General features: G+C 44.5%; 1 long non-coding RNA gene across 1 annotated transcript; it reads right to left on the minus strand.

Annotated features, from left to right (window-relative positions):
* Nucleotides 1-4,803: 4,803 nt before the first annotated feature.
* On the minus strand, nt 4,804-14,998 carry LOC129604868 (uncharacterized). The gene is made up of 3 exons (XR_008696173.1): nt 14,988-14,998; nt 13,313-13,369; nt 4,804-6,197 (listed from the first exon to the last, which is right to left on the minus strand). It is a non-coding gene; the product is annotated as an uncharacterized LOC129604868 (long non-coding RNA).
* Nucleotides 14,999-18,304: the final 3,306 nt, after the last annotated feature.

The following is an 18,304-nucleotide window of genomic DNA, read 5'->3' on the forward strand; positions in this document are numbered from 1 at the left end:
GATTTTAGTTTTTATTCCATTGTAGAAAACTGAAATGTTTGTGGAAGCTCCATCACATAAAAACTGGGAAGTAAAAACACAGCAACTTCGTTGTGTTTATCATGGTTATATTAAATTATATTCACAACAAGCATATTTTTTCGTGATCTATATATCATTAAGTTCATGTTTTTTTATAATTTTAAAGGGAGTTCTCAGTCCTTCATTCAGTATTAACAGTGTCCTGACACCATTATAATCACCTCTCTGTGTTTGTCTTGTGCTGCTGTGATGCATTAACATGTGAAAGCCGAGCGTTCCACCGAACGTATTTGACCTTTGACCTTCTCTGTATGTCTCGCAGACAACAAATAGCTGCAGCTGCGATGGAGGCTTCCCAGCCAGTTCTCAGCCACAGGCTCCAGCTCAGGCCGACTGAGACGCGTCTACTCACCAGCAACAATGAGCGAGTCAGTAAGTGAGCATTAGAAGTGCCTCTGACTTGTTTTCACCACTAATTACTAATTTAGACACATTTGTGTATCGCATTTAGCTGAGGCCAGAACAAGGAAACAATGGAGATGGTCATTGCTGAGTTAATTATGTGCTTTATCAACAAGCAGGTGTTTCTAAGCAATAATCCACTTCTCACCTGTAAGAAATAATTTTGTGCAGGAGTTTTACTAATATTAAAGAACATGGCGGAATCTCCATCGCGTTCCTCAATTGCGTAGATCTGTTCAAACGGCGGAATGGCTCGTTAGCCTCCACCGCTGCCGGAGGATCCCAGATTCCCTCGTTCATCCCCGAACCCGCGCGCATTCCTGAGCACGGACCTGCGCCGGCCGCCGCGGCTCAGACATGCAAACGAGGCGGTGGCACGTTCTCACAGCGCGGCCCAGACGAACACACACCCACAGTGTGACGCAGACAGTTTGAAGGGCCTCATCTCGCTCGCCTTTCTTTGCCTGTCTGCTCCGTCTGACCCAGCCTTTTTATATGTCTAATTAAGCAGTCAGACCCTCCAGTGTGCCATGACATACTCACGGCTGATTTCTAGCCATGTTTTGTGCCGGTGTCTCCGTCTGGACGGATCGGTTTTATATCACAATCTATGCGATACTGTTTTTCCCATCCAGCCGGGCGCCCCTCTGTCAACGGTGTGAGAAAGTTGAGGGGTAATTCACAAAATGCTCAATGGAGCCCAGTGGAGTGTTTTTGTGGGGAGCCAGTGAGTGGATGACTTTTAGACAGTGCAAGAAATTTCAGACAATGTTAATTCGTTGAGGGGCTCAGCTGAGCATTCCCATGCATGGGCTTTAGGGGTTCATCTGACCGAAGGAGAATCAGAGGATCTTCTAAGCCTGCGTGGAGTTATTGTGCCACGTCTTCCTGCAAAAGTCAGTGCGTCCTTGCGTGTATTTGAAACCGAGGGGTTTGGATTCTGTGCGTCGCCGTGCTGAGCGCCCATTTGCAACCTGCAGGGGTTGTGGCCGACACACTCCGTCCCTCTGTCTGACCAGCGGAGTTGTGACCTCTGAGCTCTCATCTGAAAGAGGTTAAGAGGTTAACCTCTGCGAGGCGGCAGGTCAACAACCTCTTTAGTCAGCGCTGACCTCCACCTCTGACTCTACAGTTTAGGAATGAAGTGAAGAGCCTTTTATTCACTTATTTTATTCATTGGCGTTTAAAAGTTGAGCTAAAGCAAAGACACGACATTTTCACATCGAGCTTTCCATCAAGTTACCATTGTTACTTTTTAGGACCTATTTCACTACTTATGGTTTAAGTAGAAGACTTTTATTATAAGCTTATCTCAGAATTAACAATCTAATAACATATAAAATAATTTTCACCTTTTGATTTGTAATTTTTTTTATTTAAAAGTTAGAATTTTTGCATGCAGGAGAATTCCAGAGGAGTCCAAACCCCATTCTCCTAATTCAGTGGTTTGTTAAATAAAAACAAAAATCAAAGGTCAAACAACTTGTGGATTTAAAGGGCGATTGGTGAGGGGACCCCCCCCCCCCCACACACACACACAGTCAATTGTGTGTAGAGAGGTGGTAAATTTGGGAGGAAGTGACCATTGTCCTCAAATGTCTTCATGTCACACTTAATTTCTGACCCCAGACAGGCCAGGACGTACGTGTGTGTGTGTGTGTGTGTGTGTGTGTGTGTGTGTGTGTGTGTGTGTGTGTGTGTGTGTGTGTGTGTGTGTGTGTGTGTGTGTGTGTGTGTGTGTGTGTGTGTGTGTGTGTGTGTGTGTGTGTGTGTGTGTGTGTGTGTGTGTGTGTGTGTGTGTGTGTGTGTGTGTGTGTGTGTGTGTGTGTGTGAAGCTAATATGTGTAATTAGTTTTGTCTTATTAAATATAAGGATTTACTTTTCCTTCGCTTGCGGCTTTAACTTTTCTCTCACCATTAGTTTGTATGTGAATCAGTTGAATACAGTGAACAGAATTTAAGTTAGGTTTAGGATCAAGGATAATTATTATTTATATATCACAAAATTACACAGACGCAGAGTGCGTCTCCATCACCTCACCATGTAGACGAGGATTTGCTGTTGAACTTGAACCCAGTTCCCTCAGACCACCTGATTTCACGGTGGCACCGCCGCCCGACCCCCCCCACCCCCCCCAGCACCACGCTTGTCTTTGTGAAGCTGTCTTCCTTGACTTTCCGCATCCCCCGTCTGGCTCTCTGCGACCTCTCCTCCATCTCTGCCCCCTCCCCTCCCGTGCAGCCATTCTTCCCTTCTGGGTCGGGGGGCTCCAGGAGACGGCCTACGGGGACTCGCAATACAGAATGCTAATCAGGCCCTGGCGGCACTTCCCACGATTTTCCTCCCAGACATGAGCCTTTGTTTTGCTATTGATTCCATTATAATCAGACGGTTCCCGTAACTTTCCTGCTGTCTGGAGGCCGTTCTGCAGAGGGTCTACCTGTCATATGGCCCTTCTCACAGTCATTTTCTCCTACACACATACAGTCCTGGTGTAGAGCAGGGATTTTCAAAGCAACACTGTAAATCATCGCCAGTCAAGAAGGTTAAAACACGCCAAGTGTTGGCAGTCATGGTTAAATCTAAATACAATCATAACATAAAAACAAGATAACTGCATACACACGTTGGTCATTGTGTTGAACTTTATTCTAGGGCTGTTTTTCGCAGGCTGGGCCCTCTGCCAGGCTGATTTAACACTGACACTCTCTTAACACCTAATTAAAAATAAAACTGACAATAAACACACTACAGCTCTGGAAATAGATTCAGGTAGTTTGTTGGCTGTGATTATTTTACGGCCCAGACAGTTGATGCTGAAGCAGGTGTACATAGAAACATAGTCATACACAGCCTTTTTCCTTTTAAGACCATCTTTCATTTCCTCAGAGTAATAACTGAGCAGTCATCAGAGGTGACAATGTCAGCTCAGCCTTTTAGTGCCTTTATAAAGTACCAATTAATTGTTAAGCTCTTAAATTTTAACTAAATCAAGGCAGAACCATGTGGCAGTCGCTCATCTAAGCCTGTATATTGTATACCACTATACTGCACTGTATAACAGTAATTGCATCAACTACAAGACAAAGTTTAATATGAAATACTTCCCTCTTTACTTCCACTGAATGCATGGATCATTTCCAATAAAACTGGGAGTTCACATTTCAGTTGGACGATTCATAGCATGTAAATTACGAACAAATTATAAAACAAGTATATACATTAAGCTCACGCTGTTAAAGTGGATATTTTTGAGACACATCAGAGATGCAAAACAAGAAGCGTGTTCATATCAGTATTTTGTCATGTCGAGTCAACAAACTCTTTTTTTTTATACATTTACAAATGAATAGAATAGAAAATGGTCAGGACATCTCCTGAAGGCAGCTGGCTGTAAAAAAAAAAGTGGACTTGACAAACATCCCTAAAAGATAAAATATTTAATAATAGTGTAAAATTTCATATCCGTCCCACACAAAACATCAGAGCAGTTCTGTGCAAAAGCTCGTGTCTTGGTGTGACCTTCACCCCGAGAGTGTTTTGTGAGTTTAGAAGTTCATTCTTGCAGATGTTTCCAGATGCTGCATGCAGCACAGCAGCCTTCTCCTTGTTACGAGCAGCTGTGCCACACTGTCCCCGACATCCTCCAGATGTGTCTCGGCGTTGTCCTCTGAGCTGCAGGCGTAAACATTGATCAGCCGCTGTGTTCACTGTGCTGTTGTTTTCTGTGAGCGTTTCGTTTGCCACTCACGCGATCTTATGTGGAGGCCAGTGCTGCAGAGAGCAAAGGTAGCTTCGACGCGAAGAGGCGGATTTTAGTTTTTTTTGTTTTAGTGGTTTGCCTTTGAGCAAGGCAGGGACCCGGCAGGTTTGAGGGTGACAACCAGGACAGACGCTGGAACAGTTTAAAGCTGCTCATTGTGTCAGACATGCTCGCTGAGCCACAATAATAGATAATTGGAGGCTAACAATTAATAGCAGAAGATAGATTATTGAGCTCACAGATGTCATTTCATTAATCCTTATCACAACTAAATTTGTAAGAAGCTTCATCTTAAAATCATTTTAATTGTCAATCTTTTTAGTGTTTGTAAATTGTGGGAAATTGGAATAAATTAAAACAACCTGAGCTATTGAGATAAGCAGCTACTCACAATGCAATTTACAGTGTGTAATTTAGAATAGTCTTTAGTTTAATTTTCTTTGTTTTTTTTAAACCTTTCATTAACACTAATAAAAGTTGTAATACTGTAATATCTGATTATCAGACGTTAAGCATGTAAACCATAAACGGACAGAATGACACATGAAGGCAGGTGTTGTCTCAATGTAAACATTCCTACTTTTATTGATTATTAATGCATAACAAACAGTTGCATAGAAACAGGCAGTATCTCATGTGCAAGTCCAGCTTTAAACAATAGTTCAGTGCATAATAGCGCATTGATATCATTTCTCTCTATGTTAAAATATATTCTGTAGCACATATTCACAGGTTCTCATGTCACATTTACAGTTTCACTGAGATTTGACATGTGGAATCAATACTGTTTTGAGTCTTTCAGACTTTAGTGCAATCATGGTTTCACTCAACAGATCTGCTACATTTCTGCCAAGAAGAACTTCACTGTTTCTACTCCGAGCAGATAACACACACACACATACGCATACACAGTCAAATCAACATCCCACATTGCACCTGTGCTCATATTAGTACACCACATTTCTCCATACCCGTACATCGAACAGATATTGTGCAAACATAACAATAGTTCCTGTGTAAAAACACTCCTAGTGCAAGTTTTATCACTTTTTTCCTTTTGCATAGATAAAAATGGAAACATAATAAATAATAATAAACAGCTTTGTTTGCATTAACTAATTCCTGTAGTGACTGTGTTGTAAAATGCTGCAGTGAAGTACTGATGAACATAAAATAATAAAATGTGCTGTGAGTAATAAAAAACCTATTACAACCATTTTCTAAATGTATTTTGAACCAAAGTACTAATAGCACAGTGGAAAATTATTTTGAGCAGCACGTCATTAAACAAAAATAATGACGTATTCACTCCCAGGTTATTTACAGTAAATTACTGCGTCACTGCATATATTGTCATATTCTCTAAACCTCTTATTATTGCACCAAGTAATCCAGTCACACACTGTAGATTGTTCACGTCATGATTGAAATCTTCAGTTTTACATGAGACAAATTAAATTAGAAAATATTATGATGCTAAAGAAGAAATTACTAAGTACAAACACAAGAGATCTAACCATATTTAGAATTATCACCTAAAAGAGTCAAATATAAAAAGCACACATGCACAACTTCTGTAATATTTCATCTACGCGTCATCTACATCACCTACTTAAGCGTCTAGCACAGGTGTTTTCTGATCAGCTGTTCAAAGCAGCGTACAACACACGAGTGTCGCACGTTGCAGCTTTCGCCGTTGACGTCCTCTCTCTGTCCCGTTTCTTTTTTTTTTTTTTGTCATCCAGATAAAGACGTTGCGTCGCTGCCGTCGGCAACAGTGACTTCATGTCCATTGATCAGTTTTATTTTCACTGTCCAGCGTCAGGTCGTCGGCGACAGCTGCTTGGCCTGAAATCCCACATTTAACCGTCCTCCAGTAATAACACACCACTGTCCATCACTGGTGGATTCAAAGAGGAGGCGCTTCTCCTCTTCAGGCTCATCAGAAACCTTAAAAGGAAACAAAGAGCATGTGTTCAGGATCAAGAGCCAGTATACAGTATACCTCTGCAGACTTCATCTTAAAACAGCAGTGGTGCCAAATATATAATCTAATAAAATGTTTGTTCAAGCCATTAAATCCTTCATGTGGGGTTTACAGTAGTGTTTACTGTATCGCCCTGTAAGCTCCCATTCACTGCCCATAGATGGCAGACTAATAACAGAGGAAACAAACACACACCGCCAACGCAGGAATAATGATCCCCAACCCACAGAAGACATCAAACTCCCAAACAACCAGTCTAGACATACAGTAAGCTGTTCTAACAACCACCAGCAGAGGATGCCTCCTCTCCTTTCTCCTCCTCCCTCCTCCTCACCCCTTACTCTCTTCTCCTCACCCTTCACCATCGTCTCAGCCTCAAGTCTTTTTCCCACGCTTTATTTTTCCCTGTCCTGTTTGCAGCCAGGCAGGAGCAGGAGGCGGTGGTGGGGGCTGGAAGGGGTGAGGGAGGAGGGTTGGCGAGGGGGGAGTAAGAAGTGATGAGGTCGCCATGGCAACCCTACATTGGCATGCCCCTGATTGGAGTATGTGGTGGCTAATTATTCAGTGCATATGCTTAAAAAACAATAAAGTAGGACGTATTGAAATGCAGAGCCAAGCATCACATGGTGAGTGATTAACATATTAGTCCAATGCTGCTTTTGAAGAAAGACGCCTCTGTGCCATGTGCAACCGAAGTCACATTTTAACACATTCATACATTCTTCAGGAAATTGTTAAATCTGTATATTTAGCTTTTATAATTTCAAATATTTCAGTCTAAACTTTTTTTTATAAATTATACCCTTTCTACACTTTTGGTACTGCTCTGTTTTAAAATGAATTATTAATATGAATAAGAAGATTATTATGTCATATTGACGCATAAATGACAGGATCATTTCAAAGTTTACAGTGAGGGGCCAAAGTGTGTGTGTGTGTGTGTGTGTGTGTGTGTGTGTGTGTGTGTGTGTGTGTGTGTGTGTGTGTGTGTGTGTGTGTGTGTGTGTGTGTGTGTGTGTGTGTGTGTGTGTGTGTGTGTGTGTGTGTGTGTGTGTGTGTGTGTGTGTGTGTGTGTGTGTGAGGCAGTAGGGATGCAGAGTCTGTGTGAAAGAAACCAGTGGGGTAGCAGTTTGTATATGTGCGAGTGAGGGGGGGGGCTGCGTTAACAATGGCCAGCATTGTTTACCAATCTCCCTCGTCCATTAATCAGGACGATCCGGCTCTAATTGGCGTTTTGGTTAAGCTGGTCTCCAGACCCTCGTTCCCTCTACTGGCCTAAATAATGGCGTTACGCCACAAGTGCCGCCACACATTGGTGAGGACAATGTGTCGCTTGTCTGAGGGCCTGGGGTAGGGTCCCACCCTCGCCCCCTCCCCTCCTTTCTTGGTGCCCCCTGCGCCCCCCAAAATAAACCTCACACAGAAACACAAAGAAGGCCTCTCACTATTGAGATCTCACTGTCGCAGGCTCCCTCTCCCTGTCTGTCTGCCCCACCCCTCTCCTCCATCCTCCTTCCCACCCTCCGTCCTCCTTTAATTCCTCATCTCTCGCTCATTCACGTTCCTTCCCTGCACTCGGAGCCGGGTCAGAACGCCACGCCGGGCGTTCGCCGCCGGATGAAAACCTCCCACGTCCGCGTTAGCAGATCTTTCATGTTTTCGCACCATCTGAAGTGTTTCACTGGATCCCAATCAGTGAATGTTAATAGAATAAATTATGTAGCGATACAACATGAAACCAGGCTGGCTGGAAACCTCATGAGCTTCTAAAACCCTTTTTAAAAGTGGTGGAATCATGGCATCTTTTTCTATCTACAGACGAAGCCTTAAATTCGATTTCATAATATAACATTGAACTCACTGCATGTGTGACAAAACTGTGTGTGTGCGATAGCGGAGATTTACGAAGACCACTGTGTTGCTAATTACGGCTCCTTGTGCGTCTGAGGAAGCATGTAGGTGTTTTTCCTTCCTCCCCACATCATCAAACAAAGCCGTCTTTGCGCCCATGCGCCGCAGAAGCCGCGCGGAAATAATGCCAGTCGTGCTAATTGCGGCACTTTTTAATTATAGCCCCGGGAATGAGCTAGCGCCGTCGACGCGAGCTAGCCGAAGGAGTTCTCCGGGCTCAGAGAGGAGCCACAAAATGGCGGCGGGCGAGCGTCTGCAGCGTGACGACGGGCGCGATGGAAGCGACGCAGGAAGTGCAGCTGCCCCCAGAAATGCCAGCTCGCCGTCGCCGCGAAGCCCGTGGCTCCGCGGTTTCCTCCTATCGCATCCCCGCTCGCCTGTCTCTCGGGGCGATCTCTGCAATTAACACACTGGCAGTAATTAACACTGTCTTGAGGCAACCAATGGTGCGGAAAGCATCTGGGCCAACGTGAAGTGGGGGAAGGTGCAGCGCTTGGCTTCCCATATTCCCCCTTTTTCAGCTGCCATTTTGTGCCAGTCTGAGCACCTAAGATGGTGGCAGGGCTGTGACTTGCCATGTGGGAGAGGAGGACAAACTGGCAAGGGAGGGGTCGTGGAAGAGGAGGATTATGGGATTGAGGAGCGAGTCTCTTATTTTCATTCTTCTAGTCACTGCATTGCCGTACGGTTACCAAGACCGGGGTGGGGGGGGGCGGAGAGACAGAAAGGCATGATCGTCCTACATGTTTCACACACAGAGGAGGAAGCCACATGGACGCACAAAGAAGCAAACACACACACTTCAACGGAGGAGACGCGCTCATATGGCGTGGGCGCGAACACAACAACCCTCCGATGGTCTGTTTGTGTAAAAAGACAGAATTTACATGTGCTTAATATACACCGCACACTTAGGAACACACACATGTGCCCATGCATGAACACACACACACACACACACACACAAACAAGCAACACAGCCGTTCTCATGGTATGGTCTGCCCCTGAGCATGCAAATGACATTCATTATGCAAATGCATACAAATCAGAACCAACCATCTGAGAATCCAAGCCGGGGAAAAAAAAAAGAGACGAAAAGAATAAAATTAAATGAGCGGGGGGCACGGCTGGAAGTGTGCGTGGAGAAAGTGGGGTTGTCACTTGAACGCGTGGTCAACAAAAAATAGATTAGAGCTGCTTCACGAGGACAAAGGCGATTTGAGAACGTACTCGGTGAAGGAGTAGAATTGTGCATCAGTTCATTGATAAATGCTATGAAGGGATGCTGTTGTGCTGTGTTCGCTGTGTGACAAAGTTACACCAAACACTGGAAGCGGGCGACGCACGGCTCCGTCCGTGATGCCGCGCTGATGCCGCGCTGATGCCGCGCTGTCCTTCAGCAGAGCAAGCAGTCGGCTGCAGAGGAGCAGCGACCGCAGTGGAGATGCTCCGAATGATGGCGGAGTGGCGCTAATTGCCTCTCGAGGTGTTCTTTGTTTTGTTTCACCTCTCCCATCACCACTGCCTCTGTGGAACGGGCTCTGCATTCGCAGAGGGGGAGGCATTATCAGCCTGGACGCAGCAAATTAACTATGAACTCGAGAAAAAAAGCCAAGTACTGATTCATCTGTATCTCTCAGATCAACTTCTGTAATCCTGCTCCAAAACAATCTAAGAAGTAGCCTTTCATGTGCAGCCTGACTGGGAGATGCTCAGACTCCAGCTCCATTGCTCAGCCTCATGTGCCTTCCCCCTGTAACACCAACAAAGAGGTCTCCCCCCTTTTTAAAAAAAGGATTCAGGCAAGAAAACCAAAATTTAGCTAATTATCTGGCACTGCTGAAACAACAAGAAGGCTAATTAGAAACACACTGGGGCCAGAATCTGAGCCAAAACAAAAAGCAATTAGACAAATAAATTCCTGCGTGTGCTGTGTGTTTGTGAGTGACTGGAAGGTTATCTGGAAATCAAAAGGAGCCTTTTGGAGATCAGGCCCATTGAAAACGTTCTGATAGCAGTAGCTAATAAATGTGCCAATTCACCACATGCAGGTGGAGTCCTGTGACAGCACGTGGCTGCAGTGTGAGACTCAGTAGTATTAGCGTTTGTATTTGTTGAGTGTAATTTATTTCTTCATTTTTGATGTTTGTATGAAATGCTATAATCTTCAGAGCTTGATCAGCCAGAAACATGTTCCCAGATAATGTGCAAATGAATTTAAATGTTCTCTCTGAACCCTTTTGGGATTTTACTAATTAATCAGCTGCACCTTTTGTGGATTACTCATAATTTCTTTGTTGTAGATGTTACTATTCTAATAAGATGTTTGGACAGAACCCGGTTTTCTCTCTTCAGACTCAGTCAATAGGATGTTATTTGTGTAAAGAAGGTGGTCAAGCATTTTTAAGAGGACGAAGCAGGTTGAAGTCCTATTTTTCCCCGATGGACAGGGTGTGATGTTGCTGTGGTTGTAAATGAGCCCTGGTGAATAACACACTCATCGCCCAGTGCAAATCCATCACGTTACACCACATCGGAGCAGTGTCACCGTTTTAGACAGTCGGCAGATATGCTATTTGTAAAAATGATATTTTCTACAACCGGGTGAATATTAATTGTGTTTCTGTGCTCGTTAGACTGGACAGACCCAGGTCCTCCTCCCCTGCCTTAAAACGTTGCTCTTATGTAACACAGCATCATACCTTCACGTCATCCACAAGCAGCGTCCGTCATCAGAGTCCGCTCCTCTCAGCTTCGATCTTTTTTAAGCCTTTAGCTCAGATTTAGTTTTCTTCATCCGTGCAGGCGTGTAATGGGATTCTTGTTACTTTCGGTTATCTAGCTTTATGAAGAATGTACGTCACTCATACAGCTAGATAACCAAAGATAACAGACAACCCCTCAGGCCTGCCAGCACACAGCAGCACGCGACCTCTGATACACCTCTGAGGACACAAACAACGACAGGGGGAAACGCTTAAAGGGCTAATCCACGCAAACAAAGCAGATTTGCTGCATTGTTCTGCAGAGGTGGAAATAGTGCTAATATTAGTCATATATCTGGAGTCTTAATGAAGCTGATTTATTATATGGTGTTTAAAATGGCTCAGTGAAATGAGATGAAAAACAGGCATGGCTAAATTCACAGGGGATACTGCTGGCAAAACACATTTTCCGAGCTATTAAGTGTTTTTATATGACTGAAAGGCGAATGGCTTCTTTAAAGGAATTCAAAAGAAAGCATCACAGCCGACTATCCGCCGAACTAAAGACAACACCAATAAAGATCTTTATGAGGGCATCTGAAGCCGCAAATAAAACAACACCGAGGGGAATAATTTACAAATATACTCCTAAAGAAAATAGCACAGCAGAATCTGAGAGGGGAAGTGTAAGCAAGTGCAATCATTTTACACTAGATAAATGTTCAACTAAGTTGTGGAGGTGGAGGTCTGTCTGCTGTTATTGCATCTGCAGGAAGATAAGGTTTTAAAACCAGTTAATTTTTTAAAATTTTTCTTTATATTTTGAAGAACAGACATAATTTAAGTTCAGATGAAGTATTGGCTGCACAACTGCTTCAGAAAATACACCAATACATTTGTGTTAGTAATTGTGGTTTTGATTTATTTATTAATTTATTTACAATCTGTTTAGACCCAGTTACCCATTTAATTGTTTCATAAATTTTATAGTTAATTTTCTGGTATCAAATCCTGCTATTTAATTGAAATTAAATTCATTAGTTTTAGACATTAGATTAATAGTTTTTCATTATTAGAAATGTAAACACAAATTGTGAGTTTATCCTCAGACAAAGAAATTACTTAGTTGAAAATGTTTATTGGTGAGGAGAATAGAGAGAGGGTGACGTCACAGACGTCGCTGGCTTTCAATTAATGCAGCGAGGTGTGATGCCATAATTAACGCATACACACGTCCTCAAACATGTTATGATGAGCCAGATGTTCGTTCTTCACCATGGTGGGTTCTCTTCCACCTCAGCCTGTAAAACGCTAAACCGCGTGTCGTGCTCACACACACACACACACACACACACACACACACACACACACACACACACATACACAACAGCAGCTGCGTGTTTTTGAATTTTACGGTTTCCGGAGAGGACGAGTTTCACAGGTTCGAGTTCGGCCCCATTAGTGGAGACGTCTGTGCAGTTTTGCGTTTACAGGCCGTGACACACGCGCTTTAACACGAGTACAAGGCGACAGGCTTCACAATTACACCCGCAGACGAATCCTGCTCCCAAACATCCAGCGTTTAAGCGCATCTGTCGTTGTGTTTAGACGCTCATTTAAATGTGTCCATTAAGCAGCTTTGGGGGTAAAATAAAGACTAATTAAGGAGAGTTTTTGTTAAACAGATCAGTGCAGCCAGGACTACGTGTGTGCGGGCGATATGAGGCTTAGAAATAAAAGGCGACAGAATTTTTATTTTAAGATAAAAATGATTACAATTATTCTATATTACTGCGTCAATTTGTGTGTTTTATGTTTTTCCTTTGTGTCAACAGGAGCAAATGGAAAAACACTAAACACTTCTGACTAAAGACGACTGAATAATGAATAATAATGAACACAACTGGTTTCACCTTCTGGGTAATTCAGAGATTATGGATTATGGCAGATGAGGTAGTCGGACAGTTATTTAAAGTCTGTAATATGACGAAATAAAAATCGAGAACTAGAAGCACCTTTTATAAACGGGCTATAGCAGCGAACCCTCATCGCCAGTGGGTAAATTCCACCGAACTTTTCCCTGTATCAACTTGGCAACACGGTGAAACTGTTAGGACCATAAAGAGCTGCTGTTGATAATGTGAGCGGATCCGTCGTGTCCACAAAAAGGATTTTAAATGATTTCCAGGAGGAATCAGTTCGTTCCACACAGCGTGTGTGTGTGTGTGTGTGTGTGTGTGTGTGTGTGTGTGTGTGTGTGTGTGTGTGTGTGTGTGTGTGTGTGTGTGTGTGTGTGTGTGTGTGTGTGTGTGTGTGTGTGTGTGTGTGTGTGTGTCATAATAAAGGTGTCCTTATTCTTATCATGCGTCTTCTTAATTTCCTTGAAGTTGTGCAGGCCCGTTTAAGTCGACGGCAACCTGATAAATCCATGACCAAGCAAACGTGACACCACGTGTATTTACCTGGGGGCTGCGGGGCGTCTTGGTCTTCGTTCGTTTCTCTTTCTGGTGTGTTAGGTTCTGTGGTAGGAAAAACAAAAGCAACTTTGAGGATATTAAAAACGACCATTTAGGGTTAAATATAACACGTGAACTCAGCATTTCTTAAAGCTCGCCCTCCCTCTCTGTGGAAATCCCTGGAAGTGCCCGAACCTGGGACGTCTGCCTACTGGGTCACTAATGGCCCCGAACTAGTCCGGCGCGTGCAGCTCAGCTGGGTCGTTCCGTCGGAGCGTCGCACCTGCAGCTGCGCTCACTCTGCGCCAGTGGGACATCGGAGACGCTGCTGCAGAGTCGCAGCGGCCCCAATGCAAATTACACCATCCCATAGACTCCCACGACACCCTTTAACGCACACATCGTCCAACAGTTCAGCATGTAACATTTGCAACCTGTATTTTTAGGGAGGTTTAGCGAGCGAAGCCACCAGTGTGTTCACTATAGGCCTATCCACCATCATGTCTTTGTTTTGGGGGAGGATTCATTTTGTCTGTGCGAGATCTGACCTGAACCTGACGGTGAAAAATGGCGCAGATCATTGTAGTGAAGAGAAATGAAGTTAGCAAAAAACATATTTTGCAAAACAAATGTGCTTTGGACCTCATTTGTGTCGCAGAGGAGGTCTAAAAATAAAGTGGAACCTCGTGAAAACTTTGACTCTAATTCCCAACTCCGTGTTAACAGAAATATGTACGCGCGTGAGCCACCTCTGATTCCCACTTACACAACTTAAAGCAGCTCTTACGTAAGAGCTCGCCACGCAGCGTGTGCTGGCACCGTGCTGGATAATCCGGGCTGCAGGGAGCCGGGTTAGAGCCGCTCCACGCAGCTACAATAATCACCTTTACTTTTATTACACGCTTTACCCCCTGCCCGCCTTTGTCGGTGCGTAATCTGTTGACAGCGCACGGGTCCAACACTCCAACACAACAATGTGGTGGGAAGGGCTGCGCCACGCGGGGCCTGACTGACATCACCGCACATGATGGAGCCCGTGTACAGCTGGAAGTTGAGGCAACACACACGGGCCTGCTTTTATAACGGACAATTCAACGGACGGCAGATCAGCAACGTCAACTTATGTAATACTTGGATAACGACAACAAGCGGAGAATATGGCTGATCCAGGGTCAGCATCCCTCGAGAGATTAATTTTCAGATTGAATATTGCCTTTGTTGGAGTTACAAGTGCTCGAGAGAATATGTCTCACGTCATATCTGAGAGGCATCGGTCCAGTGAAATCTGGGTTAAACGCCCTGAGGGGAAGTCGGCGTGGAAGTTGCTGCCTGGCTTCACACTCGCAACCCCTCCTGGACACACACACGTCTGGTGCCAAACAAAAGTGAGCCACAAGTCCAACTACACGTATGCGCCTCTGCCAGAAAATGGCATCGAGCCGTATTTTAGACGCTGCTTCGCCCTTCAATGAAACCATTGTGGGGGGAAAGGAGCGCGGTGGCAGAAAACTGACCAGCTGCTCGCGCTATAAACGCTCGTTTGGGGTTGAACGCACGCGCAATACGGCGCGTTGTCACCCAAACGCGCCCATCGCAGCCGCAAGTCGCTCGCGCGACTTTCTCTGCGTGCTTTTCGTTTCAACCGCGATTCGCGAGCGTCAAAATCGGCGCCGGTTCTTACCGTCTCCCCCTTCGGACGCGGCAGGGCGCGCGGCGCGGCGCGGCGCGGCGTCTGGGCGAGCTCCCGGTAAGCGGCGGTCCCTCCGGACGTGCGGCGAGCTGGAAGCCAAATGAGCGCGTTCATGAGACGCGTATGGGGCTTTGTGGCGACGGCGCGTCGTGACGTCCCGGCGGCACCGTCCATTTTTTAAAATCTAACGGGTCCTCCTCGGGGTTTTTTTGTCCTCCTGCGTATCGTCACGCGGCGGCCCACCGCGTCCACAGCCCCCCGTCCTCCCCTCAACGAACAGGGGAGTTGGGGCTGTCCGCGTGGACGGCTACATCTCCACCACCGTTGTCTCCAAATGGTCTAACGTCTCATTTGTCCAAAATCATATAGCCCGTCCAAGACCCACCCCCTCGTGAGTCAGTGAGGTAACACTGTTCCCACCCTCTGAGATTTTCTGATATTATGCAAGAGCGATGTAATTATAATGAGGACCGCCAGCGCCTCTCACGCCCCCCAACAGACCCACGCAGAAGTGCAAGGTGGCACCATCACTCACCCAACGTCGTAACTCCCACAGGGGCGTTCGGCCAACGTGATTTTCGACTGTGCAACTTTCTCACGTTGTCCATATGATATAATCCCAGGGTTTGTCTCCAAAGAGTCAAGTGTGTTCATCATTTTAAATGTCCCCGTGTAGCAAGTTTCAACCTGCCATTAATTAAACACCACGTCTTCACTGATAGTGTGGTTCAGGTCTCTTTAACTGCATCAGTGCGTTGATATAGGTTCTATATCTGAATGTGGCTTGTCACTCAAAAGTTGCCGGAGATGTTGGTGTCTGCAGCTGAAACGCGTAGACGGGGTTGAGAGGCTCCTGCTCCGCTGATTAACATGATAATCACCCCGGGAATCTTCTGCTACGCATCCCCTCAAGAGTTTTTTTTGTGTAGGGCCTCAGTCTGTCTTCATGCATATAAACCTATGCGTTCATCATTTGCATTAAAGAAATGAACTCAACCATGCTGAACTGTCTAGACTGCACCAGGGCGTGGAAATGCCTCCACAGCAGGCCACGCATTCGTGTTTCCTCTGCAGTCTCTGGCCTTAAACTGGAGTCTTCTCACGTCCTGATTTTATTGGTTTAATGACACAAATGTTAACCCAATTAGCCTATAATAAACATATGATTCCTATTTAATGTTGGCCTTTAGCATTATGATCATTGTATTTTAAGCAGAGAAGCATTCGTTTAAATCTTTCTTTTTGCCTCTTGACACGAGGTAACTACACTTAAACCTACTGGAAACGGAGAGAAGTTCCCGTTGGCTCCTTTCGAGCTCCGCTAAGAACCAGATCCAGACACTTGAGTCCAAGTGACAGCGCGCACACGCGCCCAGGACTGACGCGCGCGCCTCCTGGCAAGGAAACAGTTTAGCAGTAACGGGCCGCTACTTTCAAATAAACAGTGGCGGGAAAAAAACTTTTTTGAACACTTACAATTCTTCCAGCGTTTGTGGTTTGTGTTACAAGTTACATAAGACAAGGCTGCATTACGATCGTATTTCATCAATTCATCTAAAAAAGTTCGTTTTATAAAACTAAAACACTTGTCTGGCACCTCAAAATAAAGATTATCCTTACGCCCTCGAGAAAAGCAGTATTTTGTCAGGAAAAAGAGGAACTTAAGCAGAAGGTAATTCTTATCTGTATGTTTTTGCGAATTGATTAGAAAATACTGTTCTGTGACGTGACATTAGCTCAGAATCAGAATCTCGTTTATCGCCATGTACCGTGAAGGTGTCACCGTTTGCTTAACGCTCCCATAAGAACATAAAGGAGTCAGGAAGCTCCTCTTTGTGCTGTTTGAAGAGCATTTAGTTGAGTTTACGAGTTTTACTCCATAGTGAAGCAACGAACGCCAAAGTGATGCTTCTTAACCCCACAACACATGCTTCACGAAGTATGGAAGTACAAGAAAAGTGTTTATTATGGAGACAAAAAGTAAGTGTTAATGGGATTTACATAACTAATGTGGATGAGCATTTATTATTAAGCAAGATATAGTCAGTTGTATAATGACTTGTCTTGTCTGCACTATCGTCTGTAAAACATTTAAGTTATTTACCTCTTAAGATTCATTAATTGGAGTTCGGTAATGAGAGTCTGAACGTAGCGGCTTGTAACGCCTTGCACGGAGCGTGAGAAGCAGACGGTCTTTGTGCCTGGTGGGTCACAGTCTGTCTCAGACCTTCCGACAGCAGTAAACCACCCTCACCACCAGCCCATTGTTTTACTGCTGCCAGCCCAGACGCCATACAGCGCTCCACTGAACGGCGGCGGCGGCTATACGTTGCGCCAAAATCAGCTTTGACGCACGCTGGCGAACAAAGTAGTGCACGTGGAAAGCGCAAACGCTCCGCCTGTTATTGCTGTAAATATGAGGTGCAGTACTTTTGCATAACCACGAGGATTTGGCATTTGTACGCGTGTGTGTGCGCGCACTCAGACCTGGCACCCTTTCACCCCACGTCGCGCCAATATTCAAAGGGGGATCCTCGATTTGTATAAGAGCTTAATGAGACGTGGTGGTGCATTGTTGATGAATGGAGGGGGGACTTCGAGAGATTTAAGGCATGTTGAATTACTAGAGTTTTCAGAATTGTGGTAGTGATTGATTTAGATTTAAAACGATTTTTTTAGTGTCGATCGACATAGCGATCATATCTCATTCATCTTCTATAGAAAATATAGTGAAACGTGTCCAGTTGTTCTTCTTCTCTGTCACAGCTTCTTTGGAAATATTTGTTTTTGCGTTCCAGTAGTGCTTTAAATTGTTTAATCATTTGTATTTAGAATCCTTTACGTTATTTTTTCTCACTCATGAATGAATGAAAAACAAGCCGTCCTGTATCACGAGAGTTGTTAAGACACTTGAACGCAGACGCACTGTTCTCGTTTCACCTGTTGTGTTCTCGGCATCACAGTCAAATAACCCGTAAACCTTAACGGGCAGGTTCATTATTTACAAGACTTGCTGTAACCTTTAACTGTTTACACTCATGATTAGGATTTCTCTTGTTTGTTGATAAATGCGGGATGTGATCAGAGACTTCCAAAGCTCCCATTCAAGGGAAAATGAACAGTTTAATTCCCATCACGGTTAAGATTGATATGGATTAAATTTGATCTGTACCTGAACGTAGGTTATCACTATTAAGAAATCATTGTGATTAAGATGCCATTTAAAAACAATCAACCAAGCAAATAAAAAAAGTTAATGAAATTATGCAAAAAGTATTGTGAATATGAATATAAGAGAGAGTAAAGGC

This window comes from Betta splendens, chromosome 11 (assembly GCF_900634795.4).
Source record: "Betta splendens chromosome 11, fBetSpl5.4, whole genome shotgun sequence".
In the NCBI taxonomy this organism is placed as follows: domain Eukaryota; kingdom Metazoa; phylum Chordata; class Actinopteri; order Anabantiformes; family Osphronemidae; genus Betta; species Betta splendens.